The 22520-nt window shown below is 43.7% G+C and overlaps 1 long non-coding RNA gene across 1 annotated transcript; it reads right to left on the bottom strand.

Annotated features, from left to right (window-relative positions):
* Positions 1–7230: 7230 nt before the first annotated feature.
* LOC146189924 (uncharacterized) lies at positions 7231–12506 on the bottom strand. Its single transcript, XR_014707323.1, has 3 exons — positions 12346–12506; positions 9459–9513; positions 7231–7490 (listed from the first exon to the last, which is right to left on the bottom strand). It is a non-coding gene; the product is annotated as an uncharacterized LOC146189924 (long non-coding RNA).
* Between the last annotated feature and the right edge of the window lie 10014 nt (positions 12507–22520).

The following is a 22520-nucleotide window of genomic DNA, read 5'->3' as shown; positions in this document are numbered from 1 at the left end:
TCAGAAGAGGGCCTTTAACGCTGACACGTTAAAAATTGCTTCCTTGTGTGACTATTGAAAAATCGAGGTCCTGCCTTCCCGCCACACCAAATCCCTTTCGTCGTCAGACAAGAAATTCCACTTATTGGTGGAGAAAGCGATAACGGCATGTACATCACACGCCTCCCGAGGTCAAATTCCATAGTAGCAACCCCAGGAATTTATTTCAGGATTGACCTCATTTGCCCTCTCATACATTTGGGGTCCTATACCGTAAGCGCCAGTCAGTGTCGGATTAAGTGCTGGAGAATGCGCGCCCTTAAAGTGAGTCATATATCTAATAGAAATGCAGCAGAGAACTAAAATAATATCACATTCCATCATTACAAATCGTAGGAGGCCTCATGGTTTGTGTGTGTGTGTGTGTGTGTGTGTGTGTGTGTGTGTGTGTGTGTGTGTGTGTGTGTGTGTGTGTGTGTGTGTGTGTGTGTGTGTGTGTGTGTGTGTGTGTGTGTGTGTGCGCGTGTGTGTGTGCGCGCGTGTGTGCGCGCGTGTGTGTGTGTGTGTGTGTGTGTGTGTGTGTGTGTGTGTGTGTGTGTGTGTGTGTGCGTGTGTGTGTGTGTGTGTGTGTGTGTGTGTGTGTGTGTGTGTGTGTGTGCGCGTGTGTGTGTGCGCGTGTGTGTGTGTGTGTGTGTGTGTGTGTGTGTGTGTGTGTGTGTGTGTGTGTGTGTGTGTGTGTGTGTGTGTGTGTGTGTGTGTGTGTGTGTGTGTGTGTGTGTGTGTGTGTGTGTGTGTGTGTGTGTGTGTGTGTGTGTGTGTGTGTGTGTGTGTGTGTGTGTGTGTGTGTGTGTGTGTGTGTGTGTGTGTGTGTGTGTGTGTGTGTGTGTGTGTGTGTGTGTGTGTGTGTGTGTGTGTGTGTGTGTGTGTGTGTGTGTGTGTGTGTGTGTGTGTGTGTGTGTGTGTGTGTGTGTGTGTGTGTTCTTTATGGGGGTTGGAGCTGGCTGTGCAGAGAGCACATTTGTCACATTACTTGAAAATTCAAGGATGCTCTGACCATAACAAACTGATATTTCTGGTCGGATCAAATCTATCTGTCTCATTTAATTTCGTTATGCCAGGTCTTATTTCTTGCACTTGCTTTACCGTTTGTATCTTATCACAAAAAAAAGACCTTAGTATACACCCAGTGAGCTAATAAGGGGTGGAAATTTATATTCATGTCAAGTGCTAGGCATATATGTTTTTCAGATATTGATGGTCAATGAAGCCAAGAATTCCTTCCGGGCACTTTACTAATGAGTGAAATGTTCATTTTACTGCACAGAGTGCGGACGCAACGAAGTGTATGTAGATTGCGTTAGCAGCAGCTGCTCGGAGGCCAAGTGCTGGAAGCCAAAGACTGGACCCGCCTGCACCAGGGACTGCATCGACGGCTGCTTTTGCAAGAAGGGCTATTTCAGGAATCGTGAGCACAGATGCGTTCGTTGGGACAAGTGCAACCCAGATTGGCCTATTGTCACTGCCTAAAATGTTCCTTACACCGTGCCAGTCAGTACAAAAATCGACTGTGCCGAAATAAACAACTCTTTTGGCTGCCAAACTCTTATTAATATTTATTCTTTCCAAAGCGCACTGATTAGCATAGAGTCGCGTGACATCCCCTTATATAAAAGACCTCCTGACGCAGACATAAAATCTCCTTTTGAAATAGCCGTACGAACGTGCATCTTTGGACTAATGGAGGTGTGTCAATCGGAATTCAAGTCTTCTGGAGAGATGGATTTCGATATCACTCTCTTATCTCAAAGTCAAAGTAGGATTTGGCAGCTCTGCCACCTTGGCCTCGTATTGTGATCTCGAGACGTCACAAAACCTGACCACCATTCAGTGATCGGCCAACTCGCGCTCGCGTACGAACTACCAGTTGCAAGACATACCTGTGCTTTTGTGCTCAAAACACCACTAAAGCCGAAGCTTGATTTCAGACGTTACACTTTCCCCAGAGTAAGTCCTTTAACGATGTGACGTTATGAAGACAATGACGCATATTTAGTAAAAAAGTGTTTCGCCGTGTTATGTTTAAAGGTAAACGTGTTTTGTTCTCAGCAGTGTGCTGTCCAAAGAGCTAGTATTGAACTTAATCGTGGGCCACCTTTTAGCAACTAGCATCGTGCATCATCGCTAACTTGCTTGTGATCTGCACTTTATTTTAAATGCGCACACAATCCAGAAGCTCTTGGTCACGTAGGACATGGACCAGTGATGTACTCTTTCAAACAAACATATAAGGTTTTGCAACGACAAGACATTCTTCAAGATAATTTACTCTCTCCTTTAGCGCACGGTTCACATAAAACGCTTGACCTATTGATTCTATACACTAGTTCATTGTATCGGAAGCCTAATATCAATATAGGTAATATACTTTATGGTGATACTCCTTAAAGAAAGCTCTTGATAACTGTTTCCATGCAGCTATATACTTTATCAGGACCCTCTGGAAAATTGTAATGCCTGTGCCCCTTATAGAAAGGCGAGTCAGCATCTAATCTGCTTTAGGTGGGGTTTAGCCTCCACCCCGCATTGCAGCTTTTCCCACTGCAGCCTATTTTTATTTTACCTTTCAGACCACGGGATCACCGGTTCCAAGTTCCAAAATTCATACCGAAGAAACATTCTTTCACTCCTTGAACTACGTCTTCCTGTCCAACCCTCCTCCTTTCTTATTTTTCTTCTTAGAAAGCAAAAGCGTATTAAAATCCCTGCTTGCGATGATCGCGCTGCCCAGATGAAGAGGTCCACTTGTCGAAACGGTGGCTTCGCTTGCGAATTGAGGTTGCCTCTGAACCTTTGTTCAGTGCTCTTTGATACTGTGTAGCCATCTCCTCTTCCTCGGTATACCCTTAAAGGTATGCAGTCTTTCAAACCGCCGCTCTTCGGTGCCCATTTCAGTCTTAAGCACAGTCGGCGTAATCGATGGGCAGCTGTGGCCATACTATAACTGTTGGCCTTGCTACCTGGGAGCAACACTCTATTCTACCTGCCATGGTCATTTGCAACATAGACGTCTCTGACATTCTGGTGAACGGCAGCGTTGTAATTCTCATGGATTCCTTAACGCTAACGACTTTAATCAAAATGAAAAATTCTCACTGTATCTGGTGTAAGAAGGCCACCCCATTGAAAGGATATGCAAGCATTGTAAATGGACAGCGGGGTAAGAGAGAAATGTGGAACTGGAAGGTGGAAAGAGGAGGCAGAAGATAGGTGGTGGCGATGGGCATTTTTAGCAAAAAAATCTCTAGCATGCTATAACCTTTCTCGTGCTCCCATGCGTGCGTACTTACTTGTGTGAATTGGCAGGTCACATGGATTGGAAACACGTAGTAACCTATATTTGCCAACTGCCAAAGCTGTAGATCTGAGATAGGAAGGTTGCATGGCAATGCCAAAAGGGGCCCTTGGATGCGAGTCAAATATGTTACCCTTTGGCCACTCTAGGACCTTCGAAAGATTTAGTCAAAGCAGGACTTTGTAAATGTGTCGGGGGGTCTTCCCATATTCTGGCAGACGACGACTGTATGTTAGGTCTGGTTGAGATAACGTTATATACAATAAGGGTGCATATGAAGAAAGTAGTGATGTAGCGAGTAGCTAACTGCATGGACGGGGCCGTAAATCGGAAAATGCAGACGCAGACGGAAGCCATTAACACGGTCACAATATACCCCTAAAGGCAGAACTTAAGGATTGAGACAATTAACCGCGGGAATTTTGTTTACCCAGGGAAAAGATACGCACAGAAAGGCAAGGCAGCCGAAACACAGCGGCGGCACAGGCAGGTGTAATGAAAGCGATTGATTTGGTTTGCGTTATGGGGTTTAATGTCCCAAAGCAGTCGACGGCATGTGACATACATGTCGTTATCACGAGAGACGCCGAAGCGAAGTGTTACTTGGTTGGTTTGTGGGGTTTAACGAACCAAAGCGAGTCAGGCTATGAGAGGCGCCCTGTGGAAGGTTCCGAAAATTTTGACCATCTGGATGTTTTTAACGTGCACTGACATCGCATAGCACACGGGCACCTTGCTTTTCGCCTCCATCGAAATGCCGCAGCCGCAGCCGGGATTTGACAGCGCACCCTTGGACACAGCGGTCGAGCGCGCTGACTACAGCACCACCATGGCGGGGTGGTATCATGAAAGTAAAATCTTAATAAGTCTCAAGAACTCGGAAAGAATTAGGTGCCAGTTAATGGCGTGTAATTGTAGGCACTATATATTACGTTAAAATCGCGCTAATGACCGTCTTATATTTTTTAGCTATGCATCTTCGCGCCTAAAATATTTTTTACCCTTAGTATAGTAATCGTCAGTTCTTTTACATCGATTATCATGATTATACGCAGAATAGGCACTTTGCTGCGGCTCTGAAAACTATTTCTCGCTTGCCCACAGTGCAAGTGAATAAAGAACAAATAGGAAAGAGGGCGCTCGTGTCAAACGTAGGCACAAAGCTGTCCGTTCCAGGCGATATTCTGCATTTGCCCTCCTAAAAACATTTTTTTTGATAATATGGACTTCTCAGAACATATAATGTGGGTAAATAATTGGCTAGTAAGATAAAGGCTTTTTTTTTTTTCAAAAAACATCTGTGGGGTGGGATACTCATGCATTAGTAACCCATTTTATGGGTCATCATACCTGATGCTTCAGATCTACTAAGGCATGCCAGAAATTTCAAGCATTTGTTACCTTAACCTGCTGCAAAAGTGTTACTGGATGACCTATTTGACCAAAGATGCGCTGCTGTGTAATATTTTTGGCATTCTGTAAAACAAAATTTTTAGTTTTATGAGCTTCCACACTGTCTTTTAGCAATTAGATATAGATGAACGTGTTGTGGCATTTCTATGCAATGCAGTGGAAAGGTAACTAGTGAAATGTCTGTAGACTAAAGAGCAACTGCTGCATAAAAAAGTTTGTGAAAAATAATCCCTTTCAAAAGAACCAATATAGCGCTTGTGAAATGCATAATATATTTGAGAAGCTAGAACAAAGCCTGGCACCAAGTAGGGGTGCCTTCAACTGCTCCCTGTTGCCATAGTTGGGTTGCAACGCAATTGACATATTTCTTTCCTTGTCGCAGAAACACATCCTAATTGTAACCATCAAAACATTTCTGACAGCAACCATTTTAGGCTTTTGAGGGAAGACATCTTCAGGATTGGCTGTTTTCGTGTATATTGTATAAGTAGTGAAAATGTTTATATATGAAACCACATTGCGCTCTCAGCTAAACCTGAAAAATAGAATTCTCTATCCTTCACACTATTACAGGATCGACGTAACATTGCCACATTTCGGCAATGCGGAGCCAGAAACACAAATTGTAGTGAAATATATACCTTTTAATAAGGCGATATACTTACCTGTTATGTTTCTCAGAAAATTGTGAGTTCGAATTGTCTGCATCGGCATTGTGAGTGAAATATGTCGGGCACATTCATGGCAAGTAGAAGCTGGCAGATGACATGCCTGTGGAGTAACTAGTCGTCGTCATTCGCGTCGTCATGAGACTAAACGACATTGCTAAGATTGCAGGCGTTGCCAGCACAGGCTTCGTTCTTGCTGATTTCATGGTAGCTTCGCGCATGTTATTCGAACGTGAGTTCTATAAGGCATGACTCATATCAGCCTGACGTTTGTGCCGAAATGTGGAAACACGCGGTAAGGCGGACATACCATCCATGGTGAGCCTGAGCAACCAACTGCCCTCAACGCAGTTGTTAAACCCCCGCCTATAGTCATGTGGGCAGTGAATGAAAACCACGTGGCCGAAATTTCGGGAGCCCTCCTCTACAGCACCCTTCGACTCAAAGTCATATTTGCGGCGCCAAGTGACTTTCAGAGCTGCAGATAGAAGAATGGACCTCACAGTCTAAAATTATTCAGACATAATGAGAGTGATCAGGAGAGATAAGTTATGTAACTGTAAATAAAACTTGCGAATATAATGCCCCTTTAGGTTTCGCCAAATATATTTGCGGGGATATATTTGCAGAGGATCGCAGTCTAGGAGATGATTCTTTCTAAATGCTTCGCATTGCTTGTCCTTAGCAATGCGTTTTTTAGTTGCATGGTATGCTCCGTCTTCTGTGGTATATGATACACAGAAGCATGAGCGAGATATTTTTCTGAGAAACCTTGACCTCCATTAGAGAAAAGAGAACAGTAAGCCTGACCCCAGGGCAACCTTCATGTAACTCTCTTCTTTTAATAAACGTTTTCACCGCCACCCACCGTATATGTTTAATAGCTTTCCATCAGAAATTCGCACACTTAGCGGGTAAGAAAAAAATAGGTCATATTTACCTATGACAGCAAGACAGGCACATATTGCGTGGATGAAACGGGTCGCACCGAGGATGGCATCTGCACCATCGCTGTTGTGCACGAAGGAAGGCAGATGAACGGGCTCTCAGTAAAAACTAACACGCGCTAATGTTGGAGGAAGTGGCGATTGCTCTGGCCGTCACCCACTGCGACACAGCATAAATAATGTCGGACTCGCAACAGGCCTGCCGAAATTACGTGCGGGGTAGGATAGCGCCACTCGCCCGCCGAATATTATTGGCACATACGAAAAATTCAGATTCGGCTACTAGTAAAAAACAGGTTATATGGGTGAGCGGTCACCAGGGGCTGGAAGGGAACGCTACCGCTCACGCGGCTGCCCGAGCGTTCCTCCCCAGGAGTTCAGCTCAATCCTCCGGTTCTACCAAGGCAACCATACCAATCTCACTGATAATTTATGCGGACATTACAAATTATTTATGCCTCTGCAGGAGGGCACTCCCAGGACCAGCCAAAGGTCTCGACAGATCTGAGGAGTGCCACCTTAGACGGCTCCAAACCGGATGTTTTCTAAATCCCGCGATAATAAAACACATAACCCTATATTCACGGGTAGGTACAAATTCTGTTGGCAGTATGCTGACCTATACCACATAGTGTGGGCCTGCTAGCAAAATACAAAAATAAAAGCTATAAAACAGCCAACTAGGGAAGGCTAGGAGGCGGCCCTGTCCAGCTCGGACCTGGAGACCCATCGTGCCCTAGTCCAGAAACCTCGGGCAGCGGCGGCGGCCAATGGCGTCCCGGAATAGGGTCTGCCACTCAGCTCTACAACCATACGCACTTCCCTTCCCAGATCATTTCATTTTAAATAAATTGTTTCTCCTCCCTCTTACTGCGTTTTTGAGGTGTTGCTATATTTCAGCAAATGGCAATCACAAAAGTCATCCCACGATGCGACAGCCGTTTAAACATTGAATCACGGTGCTCCATCCGTAGCCCTCGCAGTCGTTAGTTTGGACGCTGTAGCACATCTTCGTGGTGTAGTTATGAAAGTAGACTGTGACATTGTTTTCAATAGTTGGATGCGCGCAGCCTTCAGATGGTTCTCCACACGTCATAGCCGCGCCTGGCACGTCTGCCACGAGTAGAAATGCTGAAATATTGAAAACTAACATCAAAATAATGATTTTGAAAATTCTCAGTTTCTAATCTCGTGTTGAATTGCGAAATTCATTGACTGTTTTTATCGACTTGCCTGTCTTAAAAACTGCAATTCACCATTAACAAATGGAACATGTGTGTACCTCTTGCCTAGTGATTGATGGTTCAGGTTATGAAGTACAGATGTGTTTAAAAACATTAGATATCACTGTGGTGCAAAGTGCTTATGCAAGCTGGGCATGTATTAAAGTGAAAGCCATTCTAGGCTCACGGAACGAAATTCCGTGTGCGAGATCTGTCATATTCCGCGAGACGCGTCCTTGTCTAGCGCTCCTATACCATCTGTTATCCCACACTTGAACGCACGCCAAGGATCGCCACGCGACAGGAACGATAGCGTACTATCCAAACACACTTGACGGAGAAAGTGTGGCAGATACTTCGCCGTTCCTTTTCTGTATACCAATTATAATTTTATGCAGCACTGCGACGAACGCCGATAATAAGCAAACGTTGAAAGGCAAATGATAGGAGAGGAAGGGTAGTCTTTCGCCATTCTTCTCTTAGGAGACATATGAGAGACCCTGTATTTCTTATTTCTTTTTCCTTTAACGTGAGAAATTGGGCAAATTGCTTTTTCCTCTTTACTTCCATTACACTTTACCCATTTTCTGATGAATTTTACAGATTTTAGTTTTGGCTTTTTTCTCACTTGACACACACGCAGACAAGTAACAATTCCGGTCATATGACCTTCCCACACGTCACGTGACCATACCACTCATCACGTGACCGGAAGTGCGCCGTTACATCCGTCGCCTTTACTCTCCCTGGCTATTTCGAAGTCTGATTTGGTTTTTTGCACTAATTACCTAATTACTCTATTTAACCCATACGATTTCACAGACGGCACTTTTTTTTTATCCTCTTTCTAGTACTATCATTCGTTTTTGGTAACTCTTTCAGTTACGACGAAGTCATGTAGAGAATTTTTGGGGACGCCAAACCTGAAGCATAAACACTTAATAATTGCGCAAAATTAACGTCCCTTCTGTAAAACATTTTAAACCAGCAGTGTTTGACTTTTAATTTCAAATTTCCTACCATGCCCCGCAACAACACTGAGATCACATTATTAGTTTTGACAGGGTAAAATCTTGCAGAATCGCTGCGGCGCAGTACTTACTGCTTTAAGTGGCGACAATACTGCCCCTGTACATATGAGAAAGCTGTTCAAATGTGCTCTGGGGAGCTAGAATTCTAATTATCCCTTGAGCTTCCGTACAAATGTAGTGCCAAGCGCCAGTTATTCAGAACACAGCGTCGAAAACCGGTACGCGCAATGTCTTTATTGAGAACAATATCGGCACGTTTGGGTTTGCGCTGATACTGCGTTATTGCCAAGAAATTGGAGAAGTGAGCAAAGGAACGGGGGGGGGGGGGGGGGGGGGGTGCCGCAATGAAAAACCTCAACAGTTCTACGAAGAAACGTTTTGAACTAGTGTTCGCACTAAGCTTTTTTGGTAAAAAGGAACTTTCCTATACTTTCCTTCCTCCGTTACACTTTTGCCGTAGCTCACAATCACTACCACGTGCATAGCATGTTTTAGAAAACTTGTTCCTGAAAATGTCATTTTGAAATGTCTTCATAACAATAAAAAAGTTATAAACGTACTTTCAACCTGTCGACTATAGTTTCGTCTAAGATTTAACTTTTCAAGCGGTTTCTTCATGCTATAAACTGACTGTGCTTTGAGGGGTCCCTGTCAACCTAATTATGCGCATTTTCTTCTTCATTGCGCAGTCTTGGATGTGTTGAAGCTATTTGTGGACGCCATCTATAAAACCGCGTAGTCTCTGTTTAATTTGTTGAAGATAAAATAGAGCGTTCTGCGGATGGAACATGAAAGACAACTTTAAACTTTAATAAGAAACACATCAAGAAAATTTTTCAATATACCTGTGAATACAAAAGTAGATATCCATAGGACGGTCTTCATTGTTTTTCTTTGTTCCTGAAAGATTTTACGAATATTAGTGAGAGTCTATACGATTGTGTGTAATGCGCGCAAACGTGCAGTTATTTCCATGAATGGTTAGTCAATTCGACTAGACCAGCATAGCTTAAGGTTCTTAACTGAGTCATTCTTTGAAACAGACGACTGGAAAATGGAAAAGGTTGTTCACGTTCACAAGACCGGTATTAATGAATAAACGCTTAAGTATCTTCCCATTTCATTAAGAAGCGTACCGTGCAAACTTATGAAACATAACATTTGCTCCAAAATTATGCAATTCTTATATTAAAGTAACTTTCATCCATCACAACAAAACTCAACAAGCCGTTTTCTTGCATTACATTCAGAGAAACATTCGCATTAATATAAAACTCACTCCATTTTTTTTAGGCTCCGCTAAGGCATTCGAAAAAGTACCTCATCAACGCTTCATTCTCAAACTTTCTCAATTGAAGCTACATCCGAACATAAATACGTGGAATAAAGATTTCCACACGCATCGCTCTCAGTCAGTCATCATTGTTAACCAACCCTCCAACCCTCTTCCAGTCACCACAGGCGTCCCACAGGGTTTCGTTCTAGATCATTTGTTATTGATTATGTATACCTTAACTACTTAGCACCAGCGCTTCTGTCGCATCTGCTTGTTCACCGATGAATGTGTCATTTATCGCTCAGTGACTAACCTTCCTGGCCAAGGGTTCCTTCAGGCAGACCTACCCCACGTGAGGGACTAGTCCTTGCAGTTGAAGAAGATAGTGTACTCTAACCAATATACGTGCATGTCCTTCCACTGCCATCGCAACCCTATTGTTTTCAAATTCAGTTTTTAACACCGTAGTTGACTCAATCGATTAAATAAATAGTTAGGTGCTACCATTTCTCATTATTTATGTTGGTGTTTGCACGTGAGTAACCTGATATCATCTGCTACTAAAACACCGTTTCTTAAAACGTCACCCGTGGGAAGCCCTCAACACGTCAGACTACAACGATACATCTCATTCATAAGAACAAAACTGGAGTACGCATCACCCATCTGGAACCCTAAAAAGCATAATTAACAAATACTATCGAAGGTGTTCAAAACAGACCCACGAGAATAATTCCCTTCTCATAGTAATCAGAAATGAACATATCGCCCCTAAAATCACACTGAGGTCGGCCTAATCTTTTTTAATCGCTTTGGTATAGTCAGTCTTGTCTTGTTGCAAAAGGTTTTTTATTCACCACTGTAAAAAGAACCATACATTTACGCACTCCCACAACTCAGATCACATCACATCGGTAATTCTCTTTAAAATTCGCGTCCACGTGGCCGCACCACCGTTTTTGCTATCTCTTTTTTTCCAGAAGCTGTCTGGAACGGCCTTCCCCACAATATTGCTATGCTACGCTGTGCTAAAAATTTACAAGTGATCTCGATACCTGTATTCTAAGAATACAGGTATCTCCCCCCCCCCCCCCCCCTTGTGTAACAGCCCCAAAAGGGGTCTTCAAAGAAAATATGGTGATGTGATGTGCTATACTTGAGTGTCTCGTAATCAGCAAATAATATGTTCTTAGTCGATATGGACTTGTTTACTTTTGTAATGCAATTTATGTGGTCATAGTAAACTCGGAATAAAATTACAGCAATGTGATTAAGTCTGCTTAAGGGCAAGAAATGGTGAAAGCCACTTTCGAGGACTGTTCTTATTAGCTGCATAGACATTGTTATCGCTACTATCGTCATCATCATCCCTATTGCTATAGTCACCATCGTGATCACCTAAATGTACTGTCACTGCCATCCCTACTAATATATTAGGAGTACCACTAACCCCACTGCCATTGTCATCGCTATTATCATCCTTACGCTAGAGAAGAAGGACTGCGATATGTTTCTCATGGGCCCGGTTCGGAGCAGCGATTTTCGCGCTCAGCTGTTAATCGGAAGAAAAGTGGTTCAAATTTTTGTTGACATATTTTTTTCTTTAAATGCCAGCGCGAAGGACGTTTTCCGGCGATGCTTCTACGTTTATGGCATGAATAATGCAAGAAACACTTCGACCTTAACATAATCTGCGGAAGGATAGGAACAAGCTGAATTTGATATATTTTTTTACTGTTGAGCCAAGCGACACTTATAAGGGGTCGAATGGTAATCATTATTACGGCACCAAGCAGTATTTTTCCTTAAACTTCCTATAAAATTGGGTGTTTCTGGAGGATGAAGTTTTGAATATTTTTATACCTCTACCTAATATATATATATATAGATATAGCGTGTCTGTATGTGTGTGTGTGTGTGTGTGTGTGAGAGAGAGAGAGAGATTTATTCGTTACCAATTGGAAACCTCGTATCTCAAACTCCGCTGGCTTTACAGAATCGCCCATTTTGTGCACTTACTGGGAGCGTACTGCTGCTTCTGCTGTGGCTGCTTTATTTAAAGGGGTCGTTGATAAAGAATACAGACCATGAAAAAGCATAACTAGTTTTCCTGACCATTTCGTCGACTTCAAAATATAACATTTCGATCACCATATAAAAACAAATTGAAATTTAGTGCAAGCATTTCCTTTTTTTTAGCTGTATTGATTACGCAGGCACTGCCACGATTTTCTTCCAGAAGCCAAACTTCATGGCAGCATAAGTGCTGTTTATGGAATGCATTCCTTTTTGCCTATCTTTTCTAGATACTCATAGGAGACGCGAAATAAAGCCTACAGGGTAAAGAGCTGTTTCTCAAATCATAATTGATTATTGTACGACGATTGAAACGAGTAGAACTGGCAACAAGCAAATAACTATTTGCAAAGGTATATAACGGTATAGAACGTACTTACAGAGAAAAACAGCGCAATAACCAGCAGAACAAATAAACCTTGATGCTTTCCACTTCGGTTAGTCTTGCCACTCAACTGCTCGTTCCTTCGAGTTCTATAACACGCCATGTGCCACGTTGCTCTCTTAATAAAGCGAATTTTCTTGAGGAAGAGACGGATTGCATGAATTGCTATACCGTTCACAGCTGATGTAAATTTATGAAACGCGGCAGTGGAATCGGCGCGCGCTCACATTAGGCATGCTAAAAAGGTCAAGGGTATCAGCAAAGTTCTTTTCGATATCACTATTTAGCATGCACCTTGTTAAAGCACAGGATGTTTCAAACATTAAAGTGATATCAGAATTGTTGGTTAAAAATAGAAAAGTATCTTTGCAAGAAAACTCTCTCTGTGCCGGTAGAAACGGTAGCCTGCAAAACGGGTTTAATTACCACGCAAATTATAAATCTCGCTAAAATGGGTTTTATGTTAGCAGTTCTGTGGTTGTTCTCTAATGGGGAGTTTGTTCCGTGAACAGGAATATACAGTATCTGTTTTTTGAAATGAAGAAAAACACATTTTCTAAAATCGGGCAGCTGAGGAAATCTGACGCATTTTTGCATTTTTTTTTTCGTAACAAACCGGAACTGACCGCAACAGATCCGCCGCAACAGACGCCGATACAGAAGCGATGTAAGCAATGAGGTCAGGAGTATCACCAGCACTCAGTTCAAACTGCAAGCAGTAATGCGGTACGTCATGCATAATCTTTCAATTTGCAGTTCGGTGGAAGAGAAAGGCCAGCCACTATCAGCGCGTGGCCGTTATGTTTAAGGATGACGGACCGAAACAAAGTGCTTGACAGGGAAACCAAACAACAACAAAGGAGAGCAAAAAAGGGAACGCATGAAATTAGTAACATAAAAAATTATTCCAGAATATACTCAATAAAGAGTATATTAAATGAATAAGAAAATTGTACGTTAAAAAACAATAGACCTAAATGAATAATTAGAAGAAGCCATGATGAATGCTTGAAAGATATTTGTGTTGTGAGGTCCTGAAACTTGTTGAAGTTACTTTTTGTAGCTAAGTGGGGTAGCTTATTCCAGTCGACTTTGGAACGACATATAAATCATTTTGCAAAAGAAGTCTGCCATGAAATGTTTTTAAATTTGAATTGGTGATCGCGGAGTGGAAAATAATTCCGATGAATGGAAGAAATTGCCATGGGGCAAACCATGGTGCTCAATTTTATAGAAGAGAACAAAGTACAAAGAGAAACAAAGAAGAGAATGAAGCTGGTATGATGAGCACTAATCTGAAAATATTGATCTGACAGCATGGTTTTGCGGTATGCTTAATCCGGGTCCCAGATTACTGATAAGTACCCGATGTTAGGCCTTATTTAGGTAATATATGCTAGTTTTCCGAGCTGAGAAGGGGCTTGTTTGATTGAGGGTAAGCTTTAGAAGACCAAATGAGTGGTTAGTTGCTGACAGAATATGGTTGATGTGGTAATTCCATGCTAAATATGACTGAGTGCAAAGAACCAGATACTTCCAGATAGTAGAAAGTTGAGCCGGACTATTAAATATAGGGTAAGGTATGACTTGGGAGATTAAGAAGGCAAAGGCAAGTTTTGTTCAGACGTAAAATGGCAGTTAACCAGCAGAACATTGTTAATGGAATCAGGATCAGTTTCTAAAGTTTGGCGGTGAGAGCCCCCATCGATCTGCAAGTAATCTGGAAGTAATCTGGTCCTGGATGATACGCAAGCAGGTAAGACAATGATGGTTAGAAAAAGTAATGGACCCAGAGCGCTTCCATTGGGGACACCGTACAAAACAGGAGAGCAACAAGAAAGATGATATTGACAAAGATGAACTTGAATCCACATGCAAGAAAAGCGTTCACCCAAGGAATAACATCAGAGTGAATGGTCTGGTGAGTTAGTTTGAGCAAACGTCTGTCATGGGAGACCTGCAGAAATGGATTTGAAAAAGAAATCCCGCAAACCTGTGCAGGTTTGCGGTATGTGGTCAGTCATGGCTGCCGGCGGATTGCGCGGCCCTCTTAGGTGCTTCCTGGGTGCAAACCTGTAGTTGTAAACCAAGCAAAGATTTTATAAAAGTGCGTGATATATTTATGCCAGTGTGAAGAAGACAACGAAGCCAAGCTGGAAATGACGAGTCTTGCTATCAGACCGGACGTTCTTAGGAAACGCTGATACCAGCTCTCTGCATTACCAGCTCTGCGGCTTTCTACACGTCTTTTCACTAACGTGACAATATGGCTACATTTTACTAAGGTTGTGACCGCTCAACACATCCCGATCCCACCCCGTACCTTCCATTTTTATGTAGGCGCTAGTGAGTCTCCTTTAACACAGTGCACCGGTCCCACTGGCCCCCTGGCAACACAGTATATAAATCAGAAGCAATAGCGAGCATTACCATGAACTCTTCAATTATATCCTACAGCTTTGCCGTCATCACGTCAGCGCATAAATTTAACACTAATTTAGTGTTGGCTTCCCAATGGCTGTGAATCCCCGTTTGGTACATGTGTGAAAGTGCTGGAAACAGCCAAAACAGAGTACTCTTACGTAGCAAAGAAAACTCGATTATCCTACATGGCAACCACGGATGCCGTAGTGCTAGAAGAAATGGGCAAATTTATTTCCCGGTAGATAATTGTTAGCCGCCAACTGCTGGTTCATCGCACATTTGCGCCCACGAAGGCTTCGCTAGGAGCATCATCGGTACTTTGAAGATAAAAACTAAAAAAAAAAATAAATTCGGTGCTTTAAAAGCGTAGTAGAAAACCTCGGTTCGTGACACGAATTCTTAATCCAAAGTTTCATGGCTACAAAACGAACACCTCCTCTTTCCTTTTTTGTTTTGTTCACAAACGTCTTGTTGCCGCCATGCAAGAATTCTAGCATATGTTCTATCATCCAGTTAATTCACTGTTGTGAAATGAAATGAATCTTTCTTCACGCTGAGCACGGCTTGGAAGTCAATAGCGATATAGCCTGACCTCTGAGATACACGCCCAAATAAAGCTATAGAAGCATCGCATTTACATTGCGAAATCGGTTACTTGTGGTGAGACCTTCATGTCATGTTTCAAGAATCTCTACATTTTAAAATGTTTTCTTTCCAATGAATGCACCAAATCTATCAAATCACAACTCATAGCATATCGGTACAGACTGAGTACAATTTATGTGTGACGTCTCTCACGTTAAGAATAGACACTACAAAACATTTACATTACACTTTATTTTTACGCCCGCCGCTTCTGGACACGTTTTCGGGCCTTTTACAGCTCAAGAGGTACGTAACACGTAGGTATAGGATGCGCAAGTATACCTAAACAACATTAAAGTCTACACTTTGCGTTAAATACGCTGCCTATCTAGCAAAGAATGGGGCAAACTGTATACAAACCATGCTAGTTAGAAGGAAAATTTACCTTCTTTAACTAGTAGGGACTGGGCTGGAAAGTCTCAACGTAGGAGACAAGGCAGAAGACAGTAGCAAGGACGAAATATGGCTTAACGTATGAGTTATTGGTGGTTCACGTTAAGAGCAGAATTCAAACCAAATGGTAGTTTTGGATTGACAATTATATTTTCTTACTTCTTCTTTCCGCCAGGCCTCAATCCATTGAGTTAAAAAAATGCAGAGAGCAGCCATATCCCGCGCCCAATAACGACGGGCTGATACATCAGGGATAGCCCAGTGGAAGTAATGCCATGCTTCCATGTACAAGCAAGGCACAAACATCTGATATTAAGATCGTTTTTCATCGATAAACATCTATCTCCACAATGCACTGTGAGAAATGTGCCTGTGCATGCAAACAGGGTGTCGAAAAAATACTTATGAAAGAATGAAATTAGTGTCTACAGATGTATTGCCCCATTTTAATGACGAAGTCGCTACTGCAGATGCTTTTTCAAAGACGTCACTCTCTCCGTCTTAATCAACATTGCACGACACGAAGAAAGAAGCAAACAACATATGCGAGAAAAAGAGACCTTGTGTGAAAATAACTAAAATACATTTCGCTGGTGCTACTCCGCTTAATAATCTTTTAGGAAGCAGTGACGTACACTCTTCGTCATGTGTGGCCTAGGCCTTGGCTAATGCTATTGTGAGCCTTTTTGTCCTTGTGCAACATACTCAGTTCCCATTGTGCAGTGCCAGCGCAAGAAGAACTAAGAGAGAAAGGTGATGACGCATGAAAAGCTTTATATTGAAATCCTTATCCAGAGTGTTCAAAAGGCTTCCTTTTTTAGGGGTTGTTACTGCTGTCCTTACACACGCGTGATGCCTTGCCGCTGTTGGTACCCATGATGGCAGTCACTGGCTGAGGTAATATGGGGAGGCTGCCTACAGCAAAGCAGCAAATCAAACTTCTGTTCAAAAATAGAGCGCCTAGCTCAGATGTGCATGAAAAACTAAAAGATAAAATTATAAAACACATTAAATTTTATTGCCACACAGACAGCGGTGCTACACCTACTCTTTCCCTCATCTTTGGAAAATTTGTTTATTTTTCTGTAGATTTGTTTTCCGGGTTGGCTTTAAGCTGGCGAACCGGTCAGGTGTTCATTGCGCTGGTAGGTGTCAGTGTGACTGTAATTTTGCTGGTCCTACCATCGCGTTATTCTGCTGTCTTCATTTACATCGCATATGAAATCGTGGTCTTGCAGCTGAATATGTATTTTCATGGAGGACTTTTTGCTGCTATGATTCACGCTATAGTATTCAGCGTCCAGTTGAGCGGAAAACTACGTTGCGCCAACCTCTGGTCGATAGGGTCGTGACGTCAGCTCCATTTCATGCGTCCTACAATATTGCTTACGTGAGTGAAGACTACATGCCTTCAAGGCTACATGTTTGCGATAGTATGAACAAATAGTAATTTTTCGATTCGAATCGGTCACGAATTGTGAGGCTTTCCTATTGAATCAAACACCAATCAAAACCATGAAAGCAGTGGACGTAACTTTTGCACTGACGTTTCCTGATTTTGTGTACATTTTTACATGACGAGAAATAGTATTTCACTTCTGAAACGTCAAGAGGGTGCTGCTTATTATGCTAACTAGGGGTGTTAAAACAATAACGTTAAAGGGCACAACACTGATCTCCAGTAAGTGACCGCATCATGAATTCAGTATACTCACGTTATGAGCGACAAGCAGTATGTGGAAACAATTGTTTTTCTGATTGCTGACGAAAGCGATTAATCTATAGAAACGCCTGAGGAGTCATGTCTATAGGGGGATGTGCCTCTGCAGGCATGAACGCCGAACGAGATGTTATGCTACTAAGCAGGCAAAAGACCCCCAGGCTTTATCGAACACAAATATATAGCCAGGGAAGCAGTGGTGCCGCTTAGCTGCTTATGCACACACTACATACCCCTATGTTTAAGAAGGAACAGTATGCACAGGACCACCTATCACAAGTCTAGTTTTTTCCACCTCCATATCGGATTTCTGAACCATGGACAGAGAAATGAGTGAAGAAGTTGTGACTTGGGTAAAGCCGACGAACTCGATATGGGAACTACTATGAAAAAAAGAGACAGCGTATAGTCTGTTAACTTGTTGGTGGAACCTAAACAAACGACACTCTGCCCATATTTTAAAAGCAAATCCTTCATAAAACATTACTGGTAGCAAAATAATACTGCCTGTTTATATTCCTTTGCAACTGCCTCCAACTTAGTTTAAAATTTCGGAATTAACTCTTTTGTGGTATGGTTGGAACTCGACATTGTCACCTGTGCTACTACTCTGAAGAGCCTCAACCATTGCTTCCACATCTTGACCGATGTTACTTGACCTTTGCTTTTTAGGTGCATAATGAATGTGATTTAGTATATCTTTGCTTGTCGGATAGAACGCTCGGCAGGTGATATCAGGTTTTTCTTTTTTTGCAAACATAACATGTTCTACATAGTACCTCATGCACTTCCTTACTTCCTGCAATGATGTGGCTTTCTCACAAGCTGGTGGATTTTTGCTACGATTTCTGGATGAACAGTTTGTCCAAATGAAGTTGCTTCATCACAGTGATGTTAGATGTGCTTACATTTCCTTGTCATGCGGACATGTGCAACTAGCAGCGCACTATTTCTGTTGGAAAAAAAAGTTTATTTCTCCCCCTCCTTACGTTAACTGCGAATGTGTACACCGGATGTGAAACTGCCCCTGCCACGGTCACGGCTACAATAACCTAAGTGGCATGTCTCCCTTTCCTTAGCCCAGACGAGTTGCCGCGACGAGTTTTGAGGTAAACAAAATTCCTTCATACAGCGCAATGGCTCCGGGTGTTAGAGGGGACACAAACAAAACACATACGGGCGCGGCGGATCTAGAATGGAACACCAACTCGCCCAAGCATCCACATTAAAAACGTCATTCTTTTTAAACGTATAGTACAGAGCTGAAGATTGAGCTACGCGCTCAAAAGCAAATAAAAACAATCATTTGAAAGATCCTAGTCGAGATGCGGCGACGAGTTTTGAAGTAAAAGTAATAATCTTTTTAGATGTATAGTACAACGTTATTACATGAGGTGGTGCTGCACGCTCAAAAGTAAATGCGAACAAATAAACGAAGTTGGAAGGTCACGTGATTCGCACGGTAGAACCTCCGTTAAGAATCACCCGGGTCCGGCAGCATCTGGAGGCAGTGTAAGAGGCCGGGTCAGCGTCCAATGATGACATGTCCGGTTCTGGTAGACCGCATGCGCACGTGTTTAGGAGAGCAGCGAATCAGGCGCAGCAAGCAGCTCTGTTCACAGATGCGTCAGGCATCACGAAGGCATCAGGCTTGGTGGGGAAGGTCTTTTAGGTCTGTCTCCGGCAGCGCTCACTTTCCAGGGGTCACAGCGCGGCTGTGGGCTCATCCGCTAGTACTTCCGGCAGCGGCCCGGTCCTACTCCTCCCTCGGCTACGCCAGGCAGCCTTAAGCACGGTTTCTTGCATTCGCTGCTTTCTGACGCGGCCGCACTAATGCGACAGATGAGGGACATGCTCTCGGCCTTAACCTGCTAGCTCGGTTTGGTGGCTGGCACCAACCAGGCCCGGATAAATGTCGAGGTCCCCTCCTTTTCCGGCTATACGGCAGCATAGTCAGTCCACGATTTTTTGGCAAGAACTCAAGGATCATCAGACTACACTGGGTTCCCCAGACGACTTGGTGCTAGGAGTGGTGCTGCCCGTGGCACATGTGCAGAGCGCGGCGCGATGGAGACGCCGCCCACCGGCCTACCATGCTTCTGCCGCCTGATTTTGAGCGCCGGAGGCCTGTGGAGCTCGCATTACGCCCCAGACAACCCGAGGAGAGCCTCCTCGAGTCTATATGCGCAAGGTAGTAGCTCCAGAAAAGGGCAGATCCCGCGACAAGCGACCATGATCTGGACTGAGGTGTGATCGGGCAGGGCCATCCGCGCTTCAAGCCGTATTAGCGGGGACGTGGTTCTGTAAACCTCGACTCCCTTGCAAAGGAAGCGAGAGTAGTGCGGGCAGACTTACTCGCTGAATTACGCTACCAGCCACACCCCAGGGCAGTAAGCTAACCGCGATGCGCCCGAGCTGGAGGCCATGACTCAGAGCTGTGCGCCAGAAACGCAGACGTATTGACGGTAGGGCCAGAAAGGCCACCGAAATGCGCAGCTATTCCTCGTTCTCTTGTTTCCCACGCGTTTACGCAGCGACGTAGCGCTGGGCTAACAAGCTGTGCAGGACGCGACGGCCGCTTCGGCGCAGAGAGAGGGAAAAGGTGTCCCCAAACTCTTCGTGAAACGCGGGATCCCCAAACAATGCGGTATCTGGATGACCGGCTTTGCTGGAATTGGAATCAACCGGGCCACGTGGCACGCGAGTGTCAAATAAGGCGAGTGCAAGGAAACACGGACCGCTGGCGGCGAGAAGGGAGAGAAGGGACCTGTTGTCGTCGGCGGGAGATTTTCGTGGTGGCCAAGGTGGAAGCTGGGAAGAGTACCGCAACGCCGCTTTTCCAGAGGCCTTTGTTCCCATATCCTGTAGAGCGCAAAGCATGTTGTCGCGCTAAGCCCTTTCATGCTAGTGCAGTTAGCAGGACAAAGCTACTTTGCACTCGTTACACGTGCTCAATGTTCTCGCTGATCGGCAATCCAACGTTTGACAATCCAAGGTATGAGAAACCACTGCTACACTTCAACTCGGGACACTTAAATCTGAGGAAGAATGGGATAGCCCAGTCCTGAATTACAGCAGCACTATTTAAGACTTCTCATCACATGGAAAAAGACAGCCTAGATGCACAGGTTTTCCGGCCAGTAAACACTGGCTATCCTCATTGTCATTACCGGTGCATGGGAGAAGATGACCCAGAAAATTAAAAAAAAATTAAACAGGCAAACGAAGGCGAGACCGCGCAATAAAATGGCTAATCTTTCATATATTCATCGCGTATTATGAGCTAAAAAAGGTCACGGCACGCTATAAGGTCGATTTTGTATTTTCAGCTCTAAACAAGCTCAGCAAAGTTTGTCGCGCGGTGGATAAGTCCAAACAACAAAACACTGTTGCGCGCAAGACGTGTGGCATTAGGCTTGAAAATACTTTCACCACCTGCCTATGTAATGTGGTGTACCTGATTCATGTAAAATGTGGGGCTGTGTATATCAGCCAAGCAGGTCGCTGCATTAGCACGCACCTCGCTGAAAATCGCAGATCATTAGAAAATGGCACTGGCACGCACTTTACAAGTCATGTGATAAAGCACCGCGAGCAAGTTGAATCCTACCGAGTTCACCTGGAGCAAACTAAAATAATCTTTGCGCATCTTGACCAGAGGACAAAGATCGCGGAAGCGTACCATATCGCTAAGACTGAAGCATGCGTCAGCAAGTCATCTATCCTGCTAACTGGGAAAGCGCTTCCTTTTTTAGATAGCAACGGCTAATCATCTTTTCGGTCTTGTTACCTGGTGGCCTTTTTCGTAATGTAGATGTCGTGAATCCTATATATTCTAAGCGTGGAATAAAACTCTTTTGTTGCTTGTAAGGGCTTGTCCTCTGTGGTCTCTTCCTTTAGTGTGCTCGTCTTTTTGCGCTTTAGTTTTTATTATGATTAAAGTTGGGATTATTTCTATAGTATCAAATCTAAAGATCATGACCATGTTGAATCAATCTGCATAAAGGGAGGACGCTCGGGGAGCGACAGTTGGTCTGTAAATTGTCGCATGTGTATATAAAGCATACATATCCAGTTCTTGTCTTTCGTGCGAGACACTTAATGCCACCGATGCAGAATTTTATCAAGAAGGAGGACAAAATCATAATTACGGCATAGTCGGCAGTACACAGAACTACGTATGAAAGGGTTCGGCATCAGCACCAAGGGACGTGGAGGAGGGTAGCCAGACACTTCACTTAGGGCACCATTTGCGTTGATCCGGTAGTGGTTACGGCTCATCATCCTGAGCCGTAACCTGAGCCAGGGTTACGGAATGAGACAACGGGTAGCAGAGTAGAAGTCAACAGCGACAATACTTCTTCGAACCGGTTCCGGGATAGCAGCTAGCATCAGCAAGACATAAAAGCCGCGAACTTGACGGTCAGCAACTTTCGAACTGACATTCACACCATATCAGAGTTGTACGTAATTGATTTCCTGAAATGATTACTCGTGAATAATCAATTTGTGTAATTTTGTAATTTGATTCAATACGTTTCACACACAGTTATAGTTTGGGTAATTTAATCAGGATTGTGCCGTAAATGATTACTGGTAATGAAAAAGGCAACAAATACGAAGCGTCCGGGGCATTATGATTGGTCAAATTGTTCGACCGCCCGATAGTGCGAAAGGCTAGCGGCTTGACAATGCACGATATCGGCGGACGACGTCAGCAGCTCTGCCGTCGAAGGGCCACGCAAGAACATTCATCGGCTTTTGGCAGAAGAATAGAACCGCATTTGTAATGTTTTTGTGACTCCATTCGAGAAATGGCATCTGATGTTCGCCAGAAAACACCTAAGGACGATATTCAATAGCTTTTTCACACCGCCAACAATGAAGCGCAGTGCTCCTGGGGGACAAAGAAGCTGGCATCGATGTATCGGGTAACCACGAGCAGAGGGAAGAAGTGTGAAGTGTTTATACTATTTGTATTTATTAAT

Source organism: Amblyomma maculatum, chromosome 5, assembly GCF_055883805.1.
Source record: "Amblyomma maculatum isolate TAMU_Amacu chromosome 5, ASM5588380v1, whole genome shotgun sequence".
In the NCBI taxonomy this organism is placed as follows: Eukaryota; Metazoa; Arthropoda; class Arachnida; order Ixodida; family Ixodidae; genus Amblyomma; species Amblyomma maculatum.
Note: the sequence above shows the minus strand (reverse complement) of the source record. Positions and strands in the feature narration are given on the sequence as shown.